General features: G+C 43.0%; 1 long non-coding RNA gene across 1 annotated transcript in view; it reads right to left on the reverse strand.

Moving 5' to 3' along the window:
• Nucleotides 1-325: 325 nt before the first annotated feature.
• Nucleotides 326-24,542, reverse strand: part of LOC143831095 (uncharacterized) — a 172,335-nt gene continuing 148,118 nt past the window's right edge. The window contains exon 3 of the long non-coding RNA XR_013228711.1: nucleotides 326-1,150. This is a non-coding gene — a long non-coding RNA (uncharacterized LOC143831095). The remainder of the gene's footprint in view (nucleotides 1,151-24,542) is intronic.

Raw genomic sequence — 24,542 nt, forward strand, 5'->3', positions numbered from 1 at the left:
GTGGGAATTTGTCTCTAGAATCTTTGGATTCTATGGCCTTTGTCTTAAGCACTGCAGGACTTGCTGCAATGCTGTTGGTTCCTTTCTGAAAATAAACTGCTGAGTCTTTGCTTGAACTCTGAGTTTGCGTTTTTGGGAAAAAATTACCCAGGTACATGACATAGACTCCCCAGTGCATTTGGACTGGGGGTGGGGGAGATGCGCACTGGATCCATCTTCAGCTGTATTTACAACTGCCATCTAGATATGCCAATAAACATGCGTACAAATTGGGATGGAATGAAATGTTTCTATCAAACTTGCATGAATAAAGTGACTCCATCTCACTAGCTGGACACAAATTATATAAGGCAGCCTGAATGGTCCGACAGCGACTGAATGTCTAAGCAAAACTCCCACACTGCAAATTCAAATGACAAATGGCACGAGGATCTGCATCCATGAATTTTGTATGTTTTTGATGTGAAAACATTAATCATCTGGAGTCTCTGCAAAGATTTATGAACAGTAACAGATTAGCCGGACCTGAGCATTGCGGTGGAGTTCTGTATTTTTGTAAACGTTTCAAGTTCTGCTAGTGTTTCCACAGTTCCAAAAATTTCACCTCCTTCTAGTGCTGCATTTTTAAAGTTTCTTTGTTGTCTTTCTACATCAATAAGATGAATGTTTGCTCAAAAGGAGGGAGGGGATGGTTAAATGTATGGGCCAGGATACAAAGGTCTGACCTTTCCTTGCTCAATGTGTCCAGTGGGGCCCTCCTGGACAATGTTTGTCAGGCATCTGTGCCGCAAGTAGAGAGAGTTTCTTGAATAGTTTCACTAATATGCCATGATAATCTGCCACTCAAAGGAAGCAAACTATCAAAGTCCCAGTGGACTTATACAAACTTTTGGTTGTAGAGCTGCCAGCTCTGGGCTGGAAAATACTTGGAGATTTGGGAGGCTGAGCCTCGGGAGGGCAGAACTTGGGATGTCATCATAGAGTTCTCTTTCGGAAGCAGCATTTTCTCCAGGGGAACTGACCTCTGTCATTTGAAGCCCAATTGTCATTCCAAGATACCTTCAATATCTGGAGGTTGGCGGCCCTAGGACAAGCCTAAAAAGAATCCTAGACATCAGCTTGGGATACATCTTCAGACTGATCTTATGTCCTGTGATGAAAGGGAAAGGTTAGTGTTTATTTATTTATTTGAAATATTGATATGCCCTACCAATCTTTAAGCACAATCTGGACCAAAGGTGGGTGACAACAACAGAAACAATCCAAAAATAATAATCTATAACAATAACTAGCACCATAATTTTAAAAATGCAATCAAACCTGGTAATAAAAAAGAGATTATCCCATTCAAGTTGCCCTTTAAGCCCTTTTAAATTGTTCTGTTTTACAGCCTCACTTGGACCATTTCCACACTAGTGTTTTGGGTGTGAGAACAGCAGCCCCCTGTAGCAGTTTGCCCAGGCACTCATCCTCCCATGGGCAGCTTGTTGTCACTAGAGCAGGCTTCCTGAACTATTTTTATTTCATTTATTTATATTTATATACCGCCACTCTCAAATGTCTTGTGACGGTTTACAAAATTCATAAAAACAATAAAATCCCATAAAATCACCCATTAAACAAATTAGAACAATAACATTTTTACATAATATCAAGATGGCGGAGAATAAAATATCCACTCCCCTCTCCATTCAGCTCCATTCAACTAGGGTTAATAAAACTCTGAGGTTACTTGATGGCCCTGGAAGGGTTTCCCAAATGAGTAGAAGTTAATTAATTTTGTAGATATTTTTGAAAAATCTTAAACTTTTATCAGGTGACATGGCCATATATCGACCTACCACCCCCTCCCAAAATGGCCTTTGATGGGCCCTGTGGGAGCTCACTGCTATGCTTCCCAACCACTTCTGGGGTTTCTCCAAGCCTGAAGAATGTTTCAGGGATTTCTCAGTGCTAAAAAGAGTTGCGAAAGGCTGTAGTAGAGCAAGGAAGGACTGAGGACCAGAGTGGGGGTAGGAAGAAAGCCACCCCCTGTCCCCCCCCCCTTTTCTTTCCAAACACACTTTCCCGGGAAGTTGAAGCAGCCAAATTCTCTTTCCCAGCTTTTTACACTTTTTCATAGCTAAATGGGGGTAGGAGGGGAATGTGACATATTTGCTGTAAAAATGCTTTAGAAAGAAAGAGGGTGGCAACATACGCACCTTTCCTCTTTAAATCAAAAAGCAAGGGGTTGCTAATAAGACAGAGGAGTACATCTTAGGTCTTCAGCTCCTGCCAACACCAAAAAAGGCTTTGGGCTGAGAATGAAGTACTTGCCTAGCATGCTACAGCCCTGTGCACGCTTCCTTGAGAGTAACTTGCATTGCACTCAAGTCTATTTCTCAGTAATAAAGTTTAGGGTGGACCTTTCCCTGGAAATGCCATCTTAAAAACCCCTGCCCACACTGACTTGGGTGTAAGCCCCACTGAACCCGGCACGAGGTTACTCCCAAGAAAGCATGCATAAGGATCAGGCTGTGAGGAAAAGAAGGAGAAATGAAAGAATGGTGCCTTTCTCTTTCCAAAATTAAAGGAACAAATTTTGTGCAAAGAAGAAGAAGAAGAAGAAGAAGAAGAAGAAGAAGAAGAAGAAGAAGAAGAAGAAGAAGAAGAAGAAGAAGAAGAAGAAGAAGAAGAGAAAAGGATCGTTGGCGCGACAGCAGAGTTCTCAAATATGTGCGACTTCCAAAAAACCTTCACTGCTTCTCATCTAATGGACAGGTAATTTTCTCGCTGAGCAATTACATAGAACTCTGTTTCCTAATTATTCAGTCTTCATCTCCTCTTTTTTTTCACACATGGAGCCCTCAGAAAAGAGGCCACGTTTTTTTTTTAAATATATCCGGGAAAGGGGGGACTGCAGTGGATCTGTAAGTGCACATGTGCAAATAAGGAAACAGGAAAAGCATGCTGGGAGGCTGGTTCTGAAGCAAATGAGGAACACAAGCTGTGGATTACTTGATGCCCTACTGCAGAAGGGCTGGCGCTAAACTGAAGCTTTTCATGGGGATTCAAATCAAAGGAAAAAAGAGGTATATCTGTACTGTGGAGATAGTGTGGAAGTCTTCAGGATTATTCCACCCCCTTGGGGAAGATGTTCCACAATAGCTGGCCAGCAATAGAAAAAGACCAGGCCCTACTTCTAGAAGATTCTGCTATGTGGAATACAAATGCTGCAGAGGATCATATTAGAGAAAATCCAGGAAAGGGAAGATATCATGAAAAGGCTGGAATGCTGGGAGGATTTAGACAAACATTAGTCAGGTCTACCAGTATGAGCACTCCTTCTCAAAATAATAATAATAATAATAATAATAATAATAATAATAATAATAATAATAATAATAATAATAATAATAATAATAATAATAATAATAATAATAGATTTAACCTGCCTGCCTATAATTTTTCATCATGATGCCCTAGACATCTCATGAAAGCAGGAATCAGGAAACCAAAAACAGTATGGCTTTCAAAAAATGAAGATAGTCATTGATATGATAAAATACAGCCATGCATACTAGGGATGTCAGCTCTGGGATAAAAAAACAAGTGTAGATTTGAGGGTGGAGTCTGTGGAGGTCCTTGGCAGGGTACAATAACATATAGTCTACTTCCAAAGCAACCATTTTCTACAGGGAAAATGGGGGGGGGAGGTTTGAAATAAATAACTGATTTATTAAGTCTGGAAATTACTTGTAATTTTAGGAGAGCCCCAGTTTCCAGCTGGAGGCTAGCTTTGTCAGTATGTTCTGTTTACCTTCCTAATCTGAGAGGCTTGAGGAAAATGCCTTGCCTGTTAACAGTTTTCAAAACTTACTTAATACAAAAGTGTATGAGTCTTTTCACAATTTCTGGCTTCTCTTAAATAATCTGAAAATGTTTATCAATTAAAATTATTATCACCTCACCCACATGATTTTCAGCTATAGTGGAAGTATAGAATTCTGTGCTTGTGGCAGCTTAGGATAGGTTGTTCCTAAGCCACTTTTGCAGCCAAAATTGGATGTCTGTAAATGGTCATCTGTATCCTCTTTGTGAATTTGGAGATACAATTCTAGTCCTCTTTTGACACTAATTCACTGTGCAATTTTGTACAAGACAGTTCTCCACTATGTACCTTCTTTTTAGATCTATATAGTGGGGAAAAGTATCTTTTGTTAATTGTTGCTTGAAATCCCATAAAATTCTTTCTGTACTTCCCACTATTTCATAATGTTTATATAAAATATGGCAAATCAATTTGATGAGTCAATTAACATATTATAAACGAACTGATACCAGCTCTCACTGCGAACAATGGAACTTTTAAATGTTTTAGAAGAAAAATTGTAGAGATGAGGCTCATCCAAGTTATTTTAAAAGATACCTTCTTTGTGTTTGAAATAAAATATTGTAAATAATCCTTTTTTACAGGCAACAATTGATTTCTCTCAGAGAAACAGAAGTCCTAGAGCATCCACTTCTGTAGCCAAGGTAGGACTTCCTTTTCTCTTAGACCTCTGAAGCCACCATTTCCTGCAAGGGAACTGAATTCTAGGGGTTGTGCATGAACTGAGAAATTGTTACGGTTTGCACCGTGCCTATTTCATATGCCACAAACTATCATGAATTTCTAGGAGCTAAGTAAACCAGTTCATGAAACTGTAGAATTCCCCTTCAGTATGCTAGAGATGCAAAGCTTACCGATGATCTCCAGATGACTCTCCTCTACCTGCCTTCTAAGTTTGGTGAGGATTGGATGTGCAGTGCCCAAGTAACATCCTCCCACACAAGATGCCACCATCCACCATTGTTTCCAATGGAGGGTAGAATAGCAAAAACAGCTAGAGCAATAGACACCCAATAGAACAGAATCTAACTCACAGGGAATCTCTGCAGTAGAAACTGAAAGGGGGAATTTGTAAGCCCAGCAGAATCCAGTGCAGTTATGGCAATGCCAGTCCAATAGGATTGCTATCTAGCAGAGAAACACTCCAAGCAAGGGGGAGTTCCTAGCTCAGCAGAACTTGTGAGATGTACTTGTGCTCAGCAGAACCCAGTGCCACTGTGGCAATGCAAGTAAGCGTAAACTAATATACAATTAACTGAAGGGGGATTTTTTTTCAAGCCCACCACAACCAGTTCTGTGTACAAAATGTCCAGCTTAAATGAGCTCATCCCAAAAATGAGTCACAAGAAATTGAAGCAAAATTGCAAACCCGGCACAACTAGCTTTAATGTGCAGAATGCCCAACAGAACCCAGTGTATCTGGTATTGCAAGCTTAAAAGGACAGATCACAAAGCACAGAGTCACGAATTCAGGTGGGGGCAGGATTTTGTAAGTTCTGTGTAAGGAAATGGGAAGGAAATACAAAGAACACTTGCAAAGAAAAACACTTCTTGAAGCTGACAAGAAGTTTGGTAAACATTTTGATTGGGTCGAAACAATCTCTCTGAAAATATATTCATTTACAGACTAGATGAAGTGCCCACAAACTGCTTGAAAATTCATGGAAAATTCATGTCAGACAAACCTCAGTTCATGAACCAGCCAAAATTCATCATAAACTTTCATTCATGCCCATTGATACTGAATTCTGTATTCTGGAGATCACTTGTAACCTTAGGAGAATTCCAGGGTCCAGGCATAATTGGTGCAGACATCCACAGTTTGTTTTTGTCCCTTGTTTCTTCCTAATTGGGACCCAAAGTGGCTTACAACACTTTCCCTTCCTACATTTTCTCCTTGCAATAACCTTGTGAAGGTGGTAAGGCTGAAGGTATGTGACTGGACCACTGTCACCCAGCAAGCTTCTATGGCAAACTGGGGATTTGGAGCTGGATCTTCCAGACCCTAGTCGAACAATCAAACCACTATACCAGCCTGGCTTTCAGTAAATGTAAGCCTGCATCAAAATGCCATTTATTTTGTATTGAAAAATAGGGCTTTAGGACAAAACACATTTTCAGCAAAACCAATTGCATATACCATTTTCTAAAGTTCAGCAGTGCTAGTAATTTGGGTTTGGTATTATTTTTATCTTTTTCTGTCACTTCCTTACAATACCTTTGTTTTGGTTCCTCAGCACTCCCCACCTCACTGTCAGATAGCATTACAGAGATCATGCGGTCACATTAGCACAATACAGGGTTGTCACTGTATGTGCTGGTGGCCAGTAATGCCTGGCACAGTGTAGTGATATCATGCAATGACAACATGGCATAGCTGTGAAGACTGCTGGCAAAATTCTGAACTGGAAGAACCAAATATCACTATGGGGAAAAAACCAAGAGCAGCTTTGCTAAGAGGCAAAAATTCCAATCACTGAGAGAAGGTTCATTACTCCCCTAATTAAATATGAAATTTATTTCCAGCAAGAAAAAATATTAACAATACAATATATTGTAAATTTAAAGATGCTGCTGGCATCTACATAGTTTTAGTCATGAGACCACAGACATGGCACAATCGGAACTGTCTTAATGCATAGGTCCAATGGGCACTTGCCCGGGGCCCCCACGAGCATAGGGGCCCATGATAATCTTTGTATGCTAAGTGACTTGCCATAAATAAATACAACTATGCAGTAGTCTAGACTAGCGATCCCCAACCTGTGGGCCGTGGACCACATGTGATCCTTTGACTAATTGGAGGTGGGCCCTGAAGGACGCCTTCTCTTCCCCCCCCCCCCCGGCCCTTTACTTCATCCCCCCCAGCCTTGGACTATACTAAACTATGAAATAATATTTGCTGCAACATTATTGGGTTACAAATGGACATTGTGGCTTATTGGGTATTATAGTGTTTTTCAAGCCTTGTGTATTGTTCAGATGTTTATCATGTTGACTAGTTGCTGCTGTACAACATGTTTTTAATGTTTTAACATCAGTTTTGTTGAAGTGACAATAAAATAAATATATAAATATTATTTTTATTCCTGTGAGTGGTTGACGTAGGAGCCCCAGCACACTGGTTTGCCCAGGAGCCCATAATGCTCTTAAGACGGCCCTGGGCACGGGATAACTTCAGAAGGGTCTAAATATCACTAGGAATTGAGATCCTCTCCTGATTCTGAAGCTGAAATGAAAGACCCAAGGGACAATCAATACTTATCATTCCAGCACAATAAAATCAGAGTCCAGTAGCACTCATTTGAATCTTTCATTCCAGCATTGAACGTTAGATGACATGAAATACATGTTTCAAGCTGGAACTTCCAGAGATTAAAAAAAGGACATTAGGGCTGATATGCCTACAAGCATGGAAAAGTGAAGCAGTAACATTTGCTGAATCTGGGTCAGGATTATATTTTGGGGTTCAATCACCCTGAAAAACTACATAAGCCTTTTTGCTATTTCATCATTGGATACCATGCCTTAAGTGGGATTCAAGTATCGTGGCTTCTTCTTGAAAATATTTATTTTGATATGTATGTATTTATTTTACTTCTGATCTCAAAAAATGCTGTTTCAAAGGATTTGACGAATATCTGCTTCAATACCTGCTATTGTTTCACAAAGCTGCCTTTAGGTAGCCATTCATAATTCACAGCCATGCTTCCACTTGCACCCCTCTTCATCACTGGATGTTTTCTGATGATGCAAGGTGATTTGCAGGACTGTCAAAAGCAGAGCTTGAGCCAAGTAGAACGTGCTCCACAGTGGGAAAGCTCCAGCATGCCGCATAGCACAAACAGAAGCAAGGCTTAGAGGACCATCAATCCATGCTTCCTCAGAAATAGGTCTCACTGAGTATTATGAGACTCACTCCCAAGTAAGTGTGTAGAGGAGTGCAGCCCTAATGTGTTTCAGTTTGGCCCAAAGAGTTTCATATAAATTTGATGTCTGGTTACTGTCACATGCAAAAGTCTATGACAAAAGAATCGTAGAAGGTAAAGGTAAAGGTATCCCCTGTGCAAGCACCGGGTCATGTCTGACCCTTGGGGTGACGCCCTCTAGCGTTTTCATGGCAGACTCAATACAGGGTGGCCTTGCCAGTGCCTTCCCCAGTCATTACCGTTTACCCCCCAGCAAGCTGGGAACTCATTTTACCGACCTCAGGAGGATGGAAGGCTGAGTCAACCTTGAGCCGGCTGCTGGGATTGAACTCCCAACCTCATGGACAGACAGCTTCAGACAGCATGTCTGCGGCCACATGAGGCTCTTAAAAGAATGGTAATGTTTTTTAAAGTCTCGGGGTATTTTCTGAATGCACAAAGATCACAAAGATTCTGAAGCTCTGATGGCTCTGCTGAAACAGCCATCTGTTCTTGAATTAAGTAAACTCCACAGCTCAAAGTAAGGGGCAGTTATGTGTCAGGAAACAACAATTCAGAGCATGACAAAGAAAGAGAAGGAAACACATAGACCTGCCCATGAGTTGGCTGAAAGACCTTTCCTAGGATGCCTGTAGTATGCCTCTTAAGGGAGCTGACATGGAACAAGAGATCTGCAATCTGTGGCTTGAATCCTATATTGCACACTTCATGAATACATGAAACTGCCTCATATTGAATCAGACCATCAAGGTTAGTATTGTCCACTCAGAGTGGCAAGGGCTCTTTGGGTTCTCAAATTCTTTCCTGTCACCTACTACCTGATCTTTGTATCTGCAAAAGCTGGAGGTTGAACCTGGGGCCTTCTGCATGCCAAACAGCTGGTCTACCACTGAGCCATACCCCATGTTTCCACCTTTCCCCCATGCTGCAGTCATCTATGTTCCCCAAATTGTGCTTCCATGGGTCAGTGCATTTCTAATGACATCGTGTTGTAAATGTCAGGAATTTGCAAAAATCAACCCCCTCTGTTTTCTGCAAATAGAAGGGCTTACCAAAAATAGAAAGGATACTAGAGGTTAGGGAGGGACATTCTTGCTACCGCTATATTGAGAAGGCACATGTCTTTTTTGGATGTGTTGCAGGTTGTTCTTAAGAGTCTAGGGTTTTTTTTTAGGGGGAATCCACTTTTGTGGAATCCACTTTCGTGGATTCCCCAAAAAGCGCTACAATGAAGCAATTTTTGCGGGAGTGTTGCAGGAGTGTTGCAGATTGTGTACAACATTGTGTGTAATGTCAAAAAAATAGTGTTACACAATAGTAAGACTTCAGCAACATTAACGCTGTGCGGAATGGACCTTAGGATCCAAGCGTATGCTTTTCTTATCTATTAATAACCAAAGAGATGCAGCAAAAAATGTCCTTAGTCTCCAGTGTTCTTTTTTCTAAAAGGAAACCATCCCAAGAAGTGTTGACCCTGGAACATCTCACTGCTTGCAGAGGCAAACACAGAAGAATACGTAGCAATAAAGTTCTTCAGCATAGAGCGTGAAACATGTAGAGGTTCATCAATAGTTGGATGTGGCTCCCTTCCTTCTTTTTTCCACTTTGCATCCGGCCTTCTGATAAAGAACTATAATAATCTATTTTTAATCCTGAAAATGAAAACAGAGGTTCCATCACAGGTCATTTCATCTAGAGTCAAAGAAGGCTATTAGTCCTTAAAAGAATTGTATTTGCTCTTGTTTCCAAGGAACCAGATTCACTTGTGAATTCTTCTTGACCCAGTCGGAATAGGTAGCTGCTATTTTATATGAACTGACCAGAATTTCACTTTCAATACCATATCAGCAAATTGGCTGTTTCCAAGGGAACATGCTGGTGGAAGGTCAAGGTCTTCTGGTCATTCTTTATGCTTGAGCTTGTTCAGGGACTTCTCGGGGAAAATAAAATGGTGGCATTCCACCTCAAAAGAACAAAATTAGTAGCAACTTACAATGACTGAAAGGCAAGATAAACACTTCTATTATAAAGAAGAGGAGACTGAACAGGGATAGATGAGTGCCCACTATAAATACATTAGAGGGGAAAGGAGAGAAGAAAGACAGCTGCTCAGGTGAAAAGAAGATGATGGTGTAAGTAGTAATGGGTTATCAAGTGGTCATTAATGCATTTAGGGTAAAAATCAGATTCATAATTCAAGGTAATAGGTTTTAAATTCTAGAATACAGTTCCTGAAATGGCCATGATAGCCAAAGGAAGGAGTAAAAGGAGTTTTTTTAAGACTGAGTCTGATAGATTTATGAAGGATATTTTTTCATGAAGGGAATAGGGTTCACATGTCCTTGCCTGTCATTGAATGCCTGAATGCCTGCTGTGAAATCCCTGTTGGTTTTCTCAGTGAGCCAACCAGGGCCCCTTGGGACCACTTTGGGCCATGAAAATGGTGTGAGGAGAGACTGAAACACCTTTTCCACACATGCCATAGTCACAACCCAAATTGGGCACCCAAGACCCAACCTATGTACTCCATAATATGTAAAACTGTTGGCAGAGTTTAAATGTGCAAGGAACAAAGCACCAAGCTGCATTCATTCAGTCTGTTCTGGAGGCGGCAGGCAAGGTGGACACAGGAGGAAACTATTTGAAAAATATCAGGAAGTTCCTCTTCCTGCATCTACAATGGTAGGCAAACATCCTCTGAAGACTTCGTCAACTGTGGCACACAAAAGAAATAGCTGCTCTGTCATTTCAGCTCCACACAAATGCAAGAGACCCATTTTCTCTGGCAGCCAGCTCTCCCATCCTCCAGCAGCAGAGAATTTAATTACTGATGGTCAAGCTAGATGCTACTATCTCTGTCTTTGATGAACTGCGGTATAGCAAAAGACCTTTCTGCCCTGTCCGAAACTCTGCACTGTGGTTGCGACTTCCCTTCTTCTGTGAAAAGCAAAGTTCAGTCCATGAATTTCTATCACTGCTTCTTGTCACTAGAAAGGCTTGCAGGCGAAACAATGGTAAATAAGGAGCTGTCTTTGCAAAAGAGATTTTAAAGTCCTTCTTGCTGAGAAATGTGAATGGTGGGCAGATATCCGCTATCCCTCAACATTATATGGTGATGAGTGTGAGTGGAGGAGACAACTGTGATTGATTCCATTACACGGATACGATTCGAGATGTTCTTACATCTCCCAGAGCTATTGCTGCATCATTGTTTGTGCTCCATTCATTTTTATGTCCTCAAACTGGAGAGAGCTGGAGGACTGATCTCTCTTTTTCTCCCATTTTAAAGAGAAGCGTACATTCTAAAGAATAACGGGAAAGTGGATGGAGTGGATTGCATTCACACACACACAAACACACTTCCCTGAGAGGTATTTTTATATAGTATAACAGTGCACCAGATCTCCCTCCCTCCAGAATGACTCCTCCTTCCACACATATCTTAAGTGAAAATTTATAACCCACGTAGACGTATGGAAGAAGTAGTCCAAGACCACTGTAGGCAATATAATTAGATATTTCACTCTCGGTCCTGTCCAACAAGAAGACTCAGTGCCTGATGTGGCCCAAGCATGGATGACTAGCCATTTAACATGCTAGGGAACTTCTTGGAGGGCCAGGAGAGCTGCTGGTAGGCATGGCTAAATCGAGCAAATCCCAACAAGATTCGCTGGGCTCGGGACCTTCAGCAGCAGCAGCAATAGGTGTTAGCTCACCTGTCAATTTAGTTACAGTATTTCCAGCCACCACATACTGATTAGGCCAGCTCCCCCTTGCCCGTCCCCAGTGGCGATCCGTTTCATTAACAGCAAGGAGACGATAATGGGGAAGGACGATCAAAGCTGATAATATTAATGTGAAGGATTAAGAGTATTTATATTCTTGAGCAGTGCACTCATTTGTGGAGAACAGACTGCTGTAAATCAGCCTTCTCCAGAGGAGATTGACTGCAGTGTTGATTGTCTCTGCCATGGCCTGAAGAATTTCTTGCTAATCAACCATCAACTCTAATCCAAGAACAACTATGGATTATGGATCCAGTGGAAATGGGCAGAGAGAGAGAGAGAGAGAGAGAGAGAGAGAGAGAGAGAGAGAGAGAGAGAGAGAGAGAGAGAGAGAGAGAGGCTATAATACAAACAACTGTTAACTTACTATGGCCTACCTGCTTTTAGCCCAAACCTAGGCCTTTGCCACTTCCAAACAGAAATGTCAAACCCCAGGTGAGACTTGGGTATCCCCCCGTTTTAAAACTTATCTCCAGTCTAAAGAGATCAGTTCCCCTGTAGAAAATGGCTGCTTTGGAGGGTTGACTCCATAGCATAATACTCCGCTAAGGCCCCTCCCTACCCAAATCCTTCCCATTTCCTGCTTCACCTGGAGTTGAGAACAATACCCAACAGGCTCCATGGCACAGCAGGTATTCAGACCTGGGTCTCAACAATCTTACGATAGCACTCTATATCATTCTGACAGGTAAGTTTTCACTTCCAGAGAGAAATAAATCATGTGGACCATGCATGTAAGTATGTTGTTTCCATGCTGCTTGGACTCAGGGCCAAGCCAGGCTTGATATGAGAGACTTGTAACTCAGAACATCTGTGTTTTGTTTTGTTTGTCTTCAATACTTATTTGCAACCCAAGGTCGCTACTTTGAAAACTATGACTAACCACGAGAAGTCATTCCAGTACAGAAGTACTCATCAGAAAAGAGGGAAATAAAATCAAAGTGTTCCTTCCATCTATCAAAGTGCAGGTCTCTCCAGAGTAAGTGATAAAAGAATCAATACCTAGACAAGAATGTAATCCACAGCTAGAGCATTTTAATAACTGGAGGGGGGAGGGAAAACTTTGCAAAGCAAAACAAAAATCAATGAGTCCTGATGAAAAAATACATTAATAAAAAAGTTTTGGATTACTCCGACTAGTATCTTAAAGTTTGCACTGCAGGGATGGTCAACAGTTCAATCAAGGGGAATCTCAAGAGACTTGCTATGAACACTTCTATTAATTACTATGATAATTCTGAGAATCTTAAAATTCTGTTTACTTGCATGTAATTGAAGGTCATTATTTCTTTAGTGGAGAGAGAAAATTATCTGTGATCAACTGTATTTCAACAAGGCCTTTCGTTCTCTGGTTCAACTATCTTCCTTCCCTGCAATATGATGCTATAAATATGTATTAACATCATCATAATCTGCTGCAGTGGAGAGGATTATAATGCCACAAGAGCACAGTTTAGATGACAATGAAGCTGAAGAGGGTCAAAAGTGCAAGTATGAAGTTTGCCACTTGAAATACAAACCTGCAGTCACAATGGGCTGGATCCAGTGCAAAATTTCCACCTGCATTAGAGCAGCTGTGCAAGCAGAAGCAACAGCACAAGATCACAATCACCGCTTGTGCTATGCCAGATTTATTGTATCCCCATCTGCATTTTCACTTGTGCAAGATACTAGCCCTGTTTACAAGTTACAGTAAATGTATGCAGAGTCTGTACATACGCACATTAGTTAGTTGGTAAGAAACAACTAATGCACATTCATTTCACAAATGGAACCAATAAAGATGGAGTTTGTATCATAAATTAAGGTGCACATGCATTGAAGGTAATATAGAAATTACCCAACATCAAGTTGGGTAATTTCTATATTCTGTATGTGTGTTCACAGCTTTTTATGAACAAGGCTATAACCAGTTTGTGGTCACTATCTTTAAACTGCCCGTGGCGCCGCGGGCGCCACGGACTAAATAAATGGTTAAGCGGTTCTAAGGCGGGATGTGTCCGTGATGAGGAAGGGTCCGGATTGGACCCTTCCTCAGGACAGACAATTGGAGGGACCAATCGGCAGGTGCAAAGCGCCTGCCGATTGCTCCCTCTGATTCCCAGCCCCAGCAACTGCGAGCCGCGTGCAGCGCAGCTCGCAGTTGCTCCCGGCCATACGTGGCGACAGCCCGCCACTACGCTGCGCCCACGACCACGTAAGTGCCTAGCGCCCGCTGTATTAATCATACAGCGGGCTTGATTACTAGTAATATATACAGGAGGAAAACATTCAATTTTTAGCAAAATCTTGCACAACAAGAACCACACTAAATGCATTTATGTTTCCACTTCTGCACTGATGGATCCAAGCCAATATGCCGAACAAGTCTACAGAATATCCCTAGCTTGATGTTTTTCATATCAAACTTGTCCTAGTACTGAGACAAATAAGCGAGAAGAGAATTCTCCAACTTCAGATTTGCTTGTAAAATGAAAAGTGAATTTTTTGTTTGTGTTTTCTGTATTATTGCCAAACATGCCCTGGATACGAATTAAGTATTAAAACACATATAGGGAGGCAGATGAAGTACAGAATAAGTGGTGGTGATGTGCTTAGTTTAGTATGCACTGTGGAACTTCTTGCCAAGAACCTCTCTGTTAGAGACCTGAGCCCAGATCCCAATTGGGTCATTGCTGATCCCTTGTGCAAAACCACTGAACAATTTCCCAGACCTGTGGATTCTCAAAAGTGGATGAACACAAGAAAATCAGGACTTTAAATATAACGGTTTATTAAATAGTTAAAAGAATTGACTAGGCACCACAATCTCAATAGCCACAAAAACAGCTGACTTACAGGGAGAAGCATGCTCCCCACCACTCAACTTTTTTGCTTTCTTGTGCAAAACTTTAAGGGAACTGAACAAGAAAGCACAAAAAACAGCCTGCTCCCTGCCACTCAGCTATTTTTCATGCTCTCTGCAACACCCCCCCCCCCCCATATAAAGGGTTTGGTTCAGAAACAAAACGCCCAGTTTGGTTAAGTCCATGGTTTGATTCCTGATTCGGCCATAAACCATGAACTTACACAAACACAATTTTTTTAGTTTGTGTCCATCCTTATTAGTGTTACAGTGGAGGGAAATATGAGCTAAATCTGGGATGAATCTGCCCAGAGCTTCTATACCAATCCCAAGTCGATTCAGTCCCTGGTCGATTCAGTGAATGTGATTTCCATTTTGATTTTGGGTGATTTAAAGTTTCCCTCTGCAATAAGAATGCTTGATCTGGAGTGACCCTACTTTTTCCCTGCAATATCCTGGACTGGATATAACCCTCGATATTTGAAAAAATTGGCATGAGTAAGCATACAGATATCTGCTTTCCCCAAAATAACTTGCTGCCTTGAGACTCCAACATTGAAGAAAAGCCCTGATTGTCCAATTATCCTTGTTCCCAGGGAGCAAGGTTTCCCTTAAAGGGGAAGCCCACCAGGCGTCCATCTCACTTTGGTGCCCTGTAGGTCACTTGGCTATGAACCCCTGGCCTCCCAGCCAGGTAGGCCTTGCTCGTATGTCTGCTGGTCTTGTTAAGGAGACCCCCTACCCCCCGGGAGTCCAGTGCACAAACTGGACCTTCTGACAACAGGCTCCAACCATGCTTAAACTGACTGTGATGAAAACATATCAAAACAGAATAACAAACCTGAAACAAAGCCTGGAACATGGGTGGGAGTGAGGGGAGTAGTTTGGCTGCAGAGCACAAAGAAGGGGTTGGCAGGAGCACGTGGTGCCTATAAAGGCCTCCGTGTCTCCACCTCTCCCACACACCAGATGTGGTGTGCGTACACTTGTCTGTGCCTGTCTCCCTCTTCTGGCCGCTCCACCACATCACCAATGGTGGCTGAGGTGAGTCACAGCCACTAATTCTCATTCAGACCCACTTGAATATGACATTATCTACAGAAATCTTGAATATTTCTTAGGTTCCTATGGGCTTCTATGGATACACAACCTGAAAATGTGGAGAGTGCACCAACTACATGTTTATTGTAATCTTATCTTTCCTGTCTTGTAAGATATGATATCCTAATAGATGGTGAATATTATTGATACATCACTAAAAGGGGGAGCATTCCTCTGATTTTTAAAAGAGGCAGCAGTAAGCCCCCTTTTGGAAAAAGTAAACTTTGGAAACTTGAATAAATAAATCATAATTTTTCTATCTCAGCCCTTCCCCTGGGACTCAGGGCCTTTATCATATCTGTCATTCATATCATATACATAATATCTGCTATTCTTAAGCAAAATTCTGGAGAAAGTAATGCTTCTTAGTTCCAAATATTTCTGGATAAAGTTGATTGTCCAGGCCCTTTTCAGCCATAGCATGTCATAGAAACTATCTCACCTGCCCTACAGACAAAAAGACTGTATCTCTGGACCTCTCAGCAAGTTTCAGTTGCAAATCAGTATCCTCCTGAACTTCCTACTTATTAATTTTTATTTCTTTTTTATTCTTTAGATTTTTATCCCACCACTCCCAGCAAAGCAGACTCGTGGTGGCTTACAACATGACAAAATAATGTACAACATAAAAACCATCATTAAATATTAAAAACAACCCAATACAATTTTCACCTAGCCAGCAGAGGGGCAACCTTGTTCAAAGGAGGGGCCCAGAAGATGTTGATCCTGGCCTCAACCAAATGCCTAGCGGAAGAGCTCATTCCACCAGGCTGGGGCCAGGACTGAGATCAGGCTGTTAGGAATGGGTGATATAGTGCTCAAAGGACTGGTCCTTCAAGGATAGGTTCTAGAAGTCAATGGTCGGGAAAGTGGTGCTGCAAAAAATCCATACTTTCTGGCTTGTATTGTATGCAGATCCATGCAAATGCTTTCTTTAGCAGCTGGCACTAGACTTTGGTACTCCATTTTTAAAGAGTTAATTCTTGGTACCCTCATTACATACCTCGTGATGCCAGATGAAGACTGCTTAGTTAGAATTTTAACCCTGCTTTTAAATTGTGGTCTTAAATGTTTACATTACAATTCAAAACATTAAAAATATTGTTATACCTGCACCTTCTGTTGTTGTTATTGTTGTTGTTATTGTGAACAGCTTTGGACATGTTTTTATAGAATGATGCCATATAGCTATTTTAAAATAGACAAACATTAATTTGGGGGAGGGGATGTTTCCCAATGGAAGAGTCTCTGCTTTGCTTGCAGAAGGTGCCAGAATCAACTCCCAGCATCTCCAATGAAAAAGGACCATTGTTTGAGCAGACACTGCAGTATAAGGCAACTGATGCAGTATAAGGCAACATCATGTGAGTTCATGAGTTTTCATGTTTGCAAGTCAATATCGGGCAGGGAGAAGACACTCAGTATCCAGTAATATCCACTAGCAGGGATCCTTTTAAGTCCTAATTATTTCCAAAGGATGGAGTAACATTCCTTCTGGTTTGCCATGTGAGGAAAACCCAAGCAATAAAGGATAATGCCAGCCCATTCTTACCTATGGAGGTTGTGTGTGGTTTGTTTTTTTTTGAACCCTTCAAGAATGAAATTCATTTTAATAAATCTTAAACTAGATGTTTTCAAATAGAGGGCCATAACATTTGACTACAGGTGTCAAGTGTAAAGAAATCATGAACTTAGTATCTGGGGAGAAGGACTCACACAGAGACAGATGGGAGGGCGTGTCCTCAAGTATCAGTGAAGCGAAAACATGCAGATTTGCTCATGCCAGAAGAAATGAAACTATGCCGGCTTATTCGTGCCTATTTGTTTTTCTTTGTCTGTTTATAGGGACATCCCAGTAATCCTAGCCAAAGTTGTATCCCTCTAAATCTTGCACTGTGAGTTGCCTAGCCCTCAGTTTGCTTGCCAACTTTTTTTCTCGCAGCACTCCTGTATCTTTGACTTCTATTTGAGTGCAATTCTTTGTGTGTGTGTGTGCAACTGATCACAAAAATGAGCAGATGAAGCTTTTCCCGTGATTCCATCTTCTTCTTTGTTAAGCTTGCTGATAAAGGGTCAAGGGCCCTGTCAGATAGGAGGCCGAAAGCTTATTTGCCAGGAGAAGGTAGAAAGTTTGTTCCTCAGCATGAACTGAATCTCCTTGTTGCAGGCAGCATGCCATGCCAGATTTCTGTTTCTGCTCTGGCTTGATGCTTGATTGCCTGGAAATGTGTTAATTGTTAGCATGGATTAAGAATGAAAATTTAATATGAATTTGAAATATACGTGAGTCTGCGAGAGCCACATATTATACACTAAAATTAATTAATTGCTTGATTAAATGTAACTTAGCATTTTCCATCAGCAGGAAATGCACTTAGTAGCAACATTTTCTTAAAAAAAAAGAAAGAAAAGAAATATAATAATAATAATAATTAAAACAAAGCAATGGATTAAGAATCACGTCGTGATTTTAATGTGAACTTAGCACAAGGGGTAGGGGGAGAATGTGTTTCCAGTGGGGGGAAAATGTCCCCTTACTGCTAATCAAGATTACTGGAGGGACTCCCAGCTTTTCGCATTACCACAGTGTGATATGACAGCATAAAATGGATTACTCAACTGCCCGAAGCCATTGTAGGAATAAGTCCCTTTTAATATTCATGCATGGTCTTTGAGGAAATAGATGTAAGCGGTTAATACTTTTCTACAGTCAAAACATTGCAGTTTATCAAAACAAAATGTGTGCTTGGAGGTGGGGGGAGGGAAAATCCCAATGTTCCAAAGGCTTGTTGTAGTCCTAAAACAGAAGACAGCCTGGACCCCCCTACGGAAATGTGGGGAGGGACTGAGGAATAGATGGGAGAAAGGGGTGTAGGTATAGGGCAATAGTCTTGGAACCCTTTGTTGAATTTCCTGGTGCCTACTAGCTTCTTGAATCTTAAAGAATAAATCTAAAGTCTTGATTAGAAAAGGAATCGAACAAGTTGCTCCCTGTCAGCTTACTAGCAAACCATTGAGCTCATCCTGGGCACTTGTATCACAGCCATGTTCCCATGGCACGGCCATAAAAAGAAAAACAACTTTGAGCCTCCTTATTTCTAGTCTTAGAAACCTCTCTGTCTGGCCCTGCAGGACACAAACCCTCCTCGCTGAAAACAAACAAAGAGCAGATTCTGGCTTCCCTATACCACTTCATTACTGGAAATGCTACAGAAGAATCCAGGAGGTCAGTCCATGGAATCTCTAAATATTGTATTGACTATCAGAACATTAAACCTGGCAGGAGGGGCTAGAGGATACACTAGCCAAACAACTGGCATCAGAAGCACAGTGGCAACCAGATCCTCCCTGCTTGGCCCAACTTAAAGCCTTCTCTCCCTTGGAAGTGGAGCTACTCAGCAACAGGAACTAATTCTGGGAATGGGGAAGGAGACAGGATATATATTTTGCTTGCTTTATTGTAAAGCACTTTCAGGAACCAGTAAAAGTGATTTAAAAATATAGGAAGGTAAGAGATGATAGGAAATGCTCCAGGAGAGCCCTGGATGTGTTGCTACTGTACATGTAGGGAATTTGGGTTGTTCATCAATTTGTTTGTTTGTTTCAGTTTCGATGCCGCCATTCCTGGGGTTACCGGCACAGCTTACAACAATAAAAAAATACAGGTCTATTCAGGATCAGCTGCCTGTATTGTAGGCTTTGCACTAGGCTTACAATTTGCCTTCTTATGGCAGGAGGGTTCCCAGAGGTGGGCTCCCCCTCTTTCCCTTGTTCCCCCAACTGGTGGGGGGAAAGCCTTCGTGTGGAAATTACATTCTGCAACTCATGATGGTACATCTGCCTGAACCATGGAATTGGCTTTTTTATCTGATTGTGGCCTCTTGTTTATGGCAATGGTTGAAGGAACAGAAACTGGATTCATAGAATCTGTAACCGCTCCGCGGTAAAAATAAAGTGTATGCCCTGTGTGGGAGGAGTTCGTCCATGATGAGGAGGCCCCCCCATTGGGCTCTTGCCCCCAAACTGACAAGCTTGTTAGCCCGCCTCCCCGACTGCCCACCCTCCACGGGAGCCTGCCTTCAGCTGGCGGCGGCCATTTCGAGCCTCGCCGCCACCGAGGAACGTCTCCGCCCGACCATCCTGCCCTCCCATGTGGTGCACGCCCCGCTGGCCCTGCCGCACCACAACTTCGTCTCCAGCCCCACAAGCCGCTGCCCCACCCAGACACCTCCCCAACCAACCACCACCGGCTGTCTTCGCCTGCCTGCCGTGCTTCCGTGCCTCTCCCATCCGCCGCTGGGACTTCCCCACCCTGAGACTTCCTCGCCCATGACCCCTCGAAAACACCGATGTCCTGGGCTTACAAAGCCTTTCCCACCTGCCCGCCTCCCAAGCTGCTCCCGATCACACCACGTCCTGCCTTCGCCACCTGCCTGCCTCCCGATCCACCCACCCCCCACCACAGCCCGCCTGCGCCTCCATCCCACCATTCTGCGCCTGCCGGCTGACCAGCCACGTCATCGCCTCGCCACCGTCCCGCCCAATGCGCCCCGCCCCCACACCTCTGCCACTGCCCCCATTCCTGTCCCATCTGACGAGGCAATTTCCCTGCCGGCTGATCCCCTCCGCTGCTGGCGTTTCCCGCGATGCCCTCAACCCCTCCTTACTAACCCTCCCCATCCCCGCTCACCTCCCATTCTCCCCCCCAACATTCACACTCCTTCCCATCTCCGCGCGCCTATGCCGCCGCGCTCGCCACCCCTTCTCCCCCCCTCCAGATGCCTCCCGATACATAGAATATTAGTGTTGGAAGGGACCTCATGGGTCATTTAATCCAACCCCCTGCACTATGCAGGACACTCACATCCCTATCGTTCATCCACTGTAACCTGCCACTCCTTTGCCTTCACAGAATCAGCCTCTCCATCAGATGGCTATCTAGCCTCTGTTTAAAAATGTCCAAAGATGGAGAACCCACCACCTCCCGAGGAAGCCTGTTCCACTGAGAAACCGCTCTAACTGTCAGGAACTTCTTCCGGATGTTTAGATGGAATTTCTTTTGAATTAATTTCATCCCATTCGTTCTGGTCTGTCCCTCTGAGGCAAGAGAGAACAATTCTGCTCCATCCTCCATATGGCACCCTTTTAAATACTTGAAGATGTTTATCAAATCCCCTCTCAGTCATCTCCTCTCTAGGCTAAACAGCTCACCCAACCTTTCTTCATACATCTTGGTCTCAAAACCAATCACCATCTTTGTTACCCTCCTCTGGACATGTTCCAGTTTGTCAACATCCCTCTTCAACTGGGGTGCCCAAAACTGAACACAGACTCCAAGTGAGGCCAAACCAGAGCAGAGCAAAGCGGTACCATCACCTCCCATGATCTGGACACGATACTCCATTTGATACAGCCCAAAATCCCATTTGCCTTTTTAGCCACTGAGTCACACTGCTGACTCATGTTCAGTGTATGGTCTACTAAGACTCCTAGATCCTTTTTGCACATGCTACTGCCCAGACAAATCTTCCCCATCTTATATTGGTGTATTTAGTTTTTCCTACCTAAATGCAGAACTTTACATTTGTCCCTATTGAACTTCATTTTATTCAGTTTAGCCCACTTCTCGAGCCTTTCAAGATCATCCTGTATTCTGTTGCTGTCTTCAGTTGTGTTTGCTACCCCTCCCAGTTTAGTATCGTCTGCAAATTTAATAAGTATCCCCTCTAATCCCTCATCCAAATAATTTATAAATATGTTGAACAACACAGGCCCCAGGACAGATCCTTGGGGTACTCCACTTGTCACTCTTTTCCAAGAAGATGCTGAACCATTAACAAATACCCCCTGGGTACGATTTGTCAACCAGTTATTGATCCACTTGACAGAATTAGGATCCATACCACATTTTACCAACTTGTCAACAAGAATATCATGTGGAACCTTATCAAACGCTTTACTGAAATCCAGATGAACTATGTCCATGGCATTCCCCTGATCCAGCAAGGTTGTCACTTTCTCGAAAAAAGAGATAAGGTTGGTCTGACATGACTTGTTCTTGCGAAACCCGTGCTGAACCATGAAGTTTTCAGAGACAGCCAGAACACTGCCAGATGCACTTATATCATATCTGTGTTTTTTCAGGCAGATGTGATTTCACATATTGCACATTGTCTCCACCCATTGCTCCACCCCTAGGGCTCCTGGGATGCCATATGGTCACCTGGCATCTCAACTTTGAATCTCCTGACAATCTATGAAATGTCTCAACGTTTAGTAATTGGCCCTGTGTGCCATGCCACCCATTTGGAAATTGGTCCTGCCCCCATCACAATCAGGCTTTCCATTTACTTGCCCATGGTGAGTAAACTCCTGGCCTTGGTCCAAATCTCCTACTCTTGAGAAACTTAGGAGTGGAAGGGGAAAGTAACAGAAAAATGACATCTATAATGATATACTAGGTATTTACCCATGTATCTATGGTCTTTTCCCTTTTGGAACTGTCCATAAAATTTTCATGGCAAAGATACTCAAGTGGTTTGCCATTTCCTTCTCCAGTGGATCACCTTTTTGGCCACTTCATGAGAAGGAAGGACTCCCTGGAGAAGAGCCTAATGCTGGGAGCGATTGAGGGCAAAAGAAGAAGGGGACAGCAGAGAATGAGGTGGCTGGATGGAGTCCCTGAAGCAGTCTGTGCTAACTTAAATGGACTCCGGGGAATGGAAGAGGACAAGAAGGCCTGGAGGATCATTGTCCATGGGGTCACGATGGGTCGGACACGACTTTGCACCTAACAACAACAACAACTATGGTCTTTACCATGGAGATTAGGAGAAATTCCTATGGCTTTACCTGACAGTAATGTCACATTCTCCCTCAAGTACAAGCCAGTATTCCAAGACAGTACATGTAACCCTATATGGCAACCATTTTGCTAGACATTCCAAAAGTGGCCACTGGCTCAATTAAGCGTAAGGCAAAATAATTGCCTCATGATGAATTTATGCTTGTAAAAAAAAAACATAGTATCACACAAAGAAACTCAAGCTGTGTGTGAATAATGTCTTCTGGCAGTTCTAGAAATGCAGCCATGTTAGTCCAGCAGCAATTTAAAAATTAACAATATTTATTCTAGCATTAGTCTTCATTAATTAGATTTTATTTCTTCATATAGTATAAAGAGAAAAAACTTATTCCACATTCTAATAGGGAAAATTACAGAAGGAGAGAGGAAGAATAGAGCTGTGGAAGAGAGAGACTTGGCGTGAATCCCATCATGCATATTTCAGGTGTGATTCTCTGTGTAAAAACTAGAATAGACAAGGCTGTCCCACATAATAGATTATGGGTAAGGTCAGAGAACAAGGAATACATATTTGACATAACAAATGGCAACACTCAGAAAGCAGTGGAGGGGGGGGGGACATTTTAATCTCCCTGGATGTACTGCTGCAGATCTGAAAGTATGCAAAAAAAAGTCAAAGGGAATATACAATATGAAAGTGCTGAATTAGAACTCATCAAGAAACTATAATATGTAATAGCTCAACAGGACCCATTTTAGGAAGTTTAATTGGCTCTTCCTGTCATGTTTTATCATACTATATCCATTCCCTGATATCAGTTAATTTGCTTATGCTTTAGACTGTTTCTTCTTTGATCGGTATTGGAGCCGGTGCTATTTAATTTGTCCATAAATGATCTGGAACTGGAGATGAACCATGCTGTGGCCAAGTCTGCAGGTTACACAAAATTATTGAGGATGGTGTAAACCAAGGATGACTGTGAAGAGGAGGATCTCCACAGATTGAATGAGTAGGTAACAGTGTGGCAAATGAAGTTCAATGTAAGTGAGTGTAACTTGTAAAAACAAAAACAAAAATCCAACTAAGTACACAATAAAAAGCAGCGAAGACTTACCTGCAGCTACCATTGACACGGCGGAGGAGCAGGCAGTAGGAAGACATGATGGGGGGAGGTTCTATTGCAGCAGGAAGGGCAGGAGCTGCGCAAGAGGGTTGCGCCCGCACCATTTGGTGCCTGGGCTCAAGGAGCTTTAAAAGGCACCACTTGGAGGAGCCCTGCATCTCTCGCCAGGCTCACCACCTGAACAGCTTCCTTTCCACCCACCCTGTTTTGTTGGCTGATTATGACTGTACTAGAAATCAAGCCCACTGTATGGTAAAGACAATGGGTGCTAGCATCGTTCCTGGGCGCGACCCCGGCACAGCAGTGCCCCGGCCCCCCTGCCCCCCGGCTGCGGTGCAGGAAAGCCTCGTTTCCCGCCCCCCTCCCACCCCAGGGCCTGGCTTCCCAGCCAGGAAGCCTCTTTTCCTGCCCCTGGGAAAAAGGCAGAAAAAGGGGGGGCGAGAAAAGGAGAGACAGAGAGGATCTGGGAATGGGAGCCTGTGTATGTGTGTGTGTGTGTGTGAGAGAGAGAGAGAGAGAGAGAGAGAGAGAAAGAGGCAGGCAGAGAGGGAGAACGAGAGCGAAATATCAAAGATTGTGCAAGATCAGCCTGGAAAGATAATCGATACCCAACCTAAATTTAACACAAACCACTCAAGAAAAGGTATAGAGAAAACTTACTTTCCATTTCCCCTAGCAGTTCTTACTGAATCTTCGTCTCTCTGTTTTGTTTTGCTTTATTTACTTAATAGCTGATCACATCCAAGTAAATGACAGAAGGTTCATTAAGCTCCAAGGGAAGTGGGTTCTTGGGCTGGGCGGACAGTCTGGGGCTCAGGGGGCCAATCCTGAGCCCCCCACCCGATTGTCAGTCCTGGGCCAAGGGCCAATGGGCTCTTTTCCTCATCCCGGACTGGGCCCACCCCAACCCCCATTACTGCTTTATTTATACTGCTCCCAGAGCGGTTCACAGATGGCGGTTTTGGCGGCTGAAGCCTGTTTGGGGGGAGTTCACTCTGTACATCGTACTTCCCAGGTTGGGGACCTGCCTACGAGGTGGCAGTTCTGCGAGCAGGGCCGACGCGGCTGGGGTGGCTTGGGGT

This window comes from Paroedura picta, chromosome 3 (genome assembly GCF_049243985.1).
Source record: "Paroedura picta isolate Pp20150507F chromosome 3, Ppicta_v3.0, whole genome shotgun sequence".
Classification (NCBI taxonomy): Eukaryota; Metazoa; Chordata; class Lepidosauria; order Squamata; family Gekkonidae; genus Paroedura; species Paroedura picta.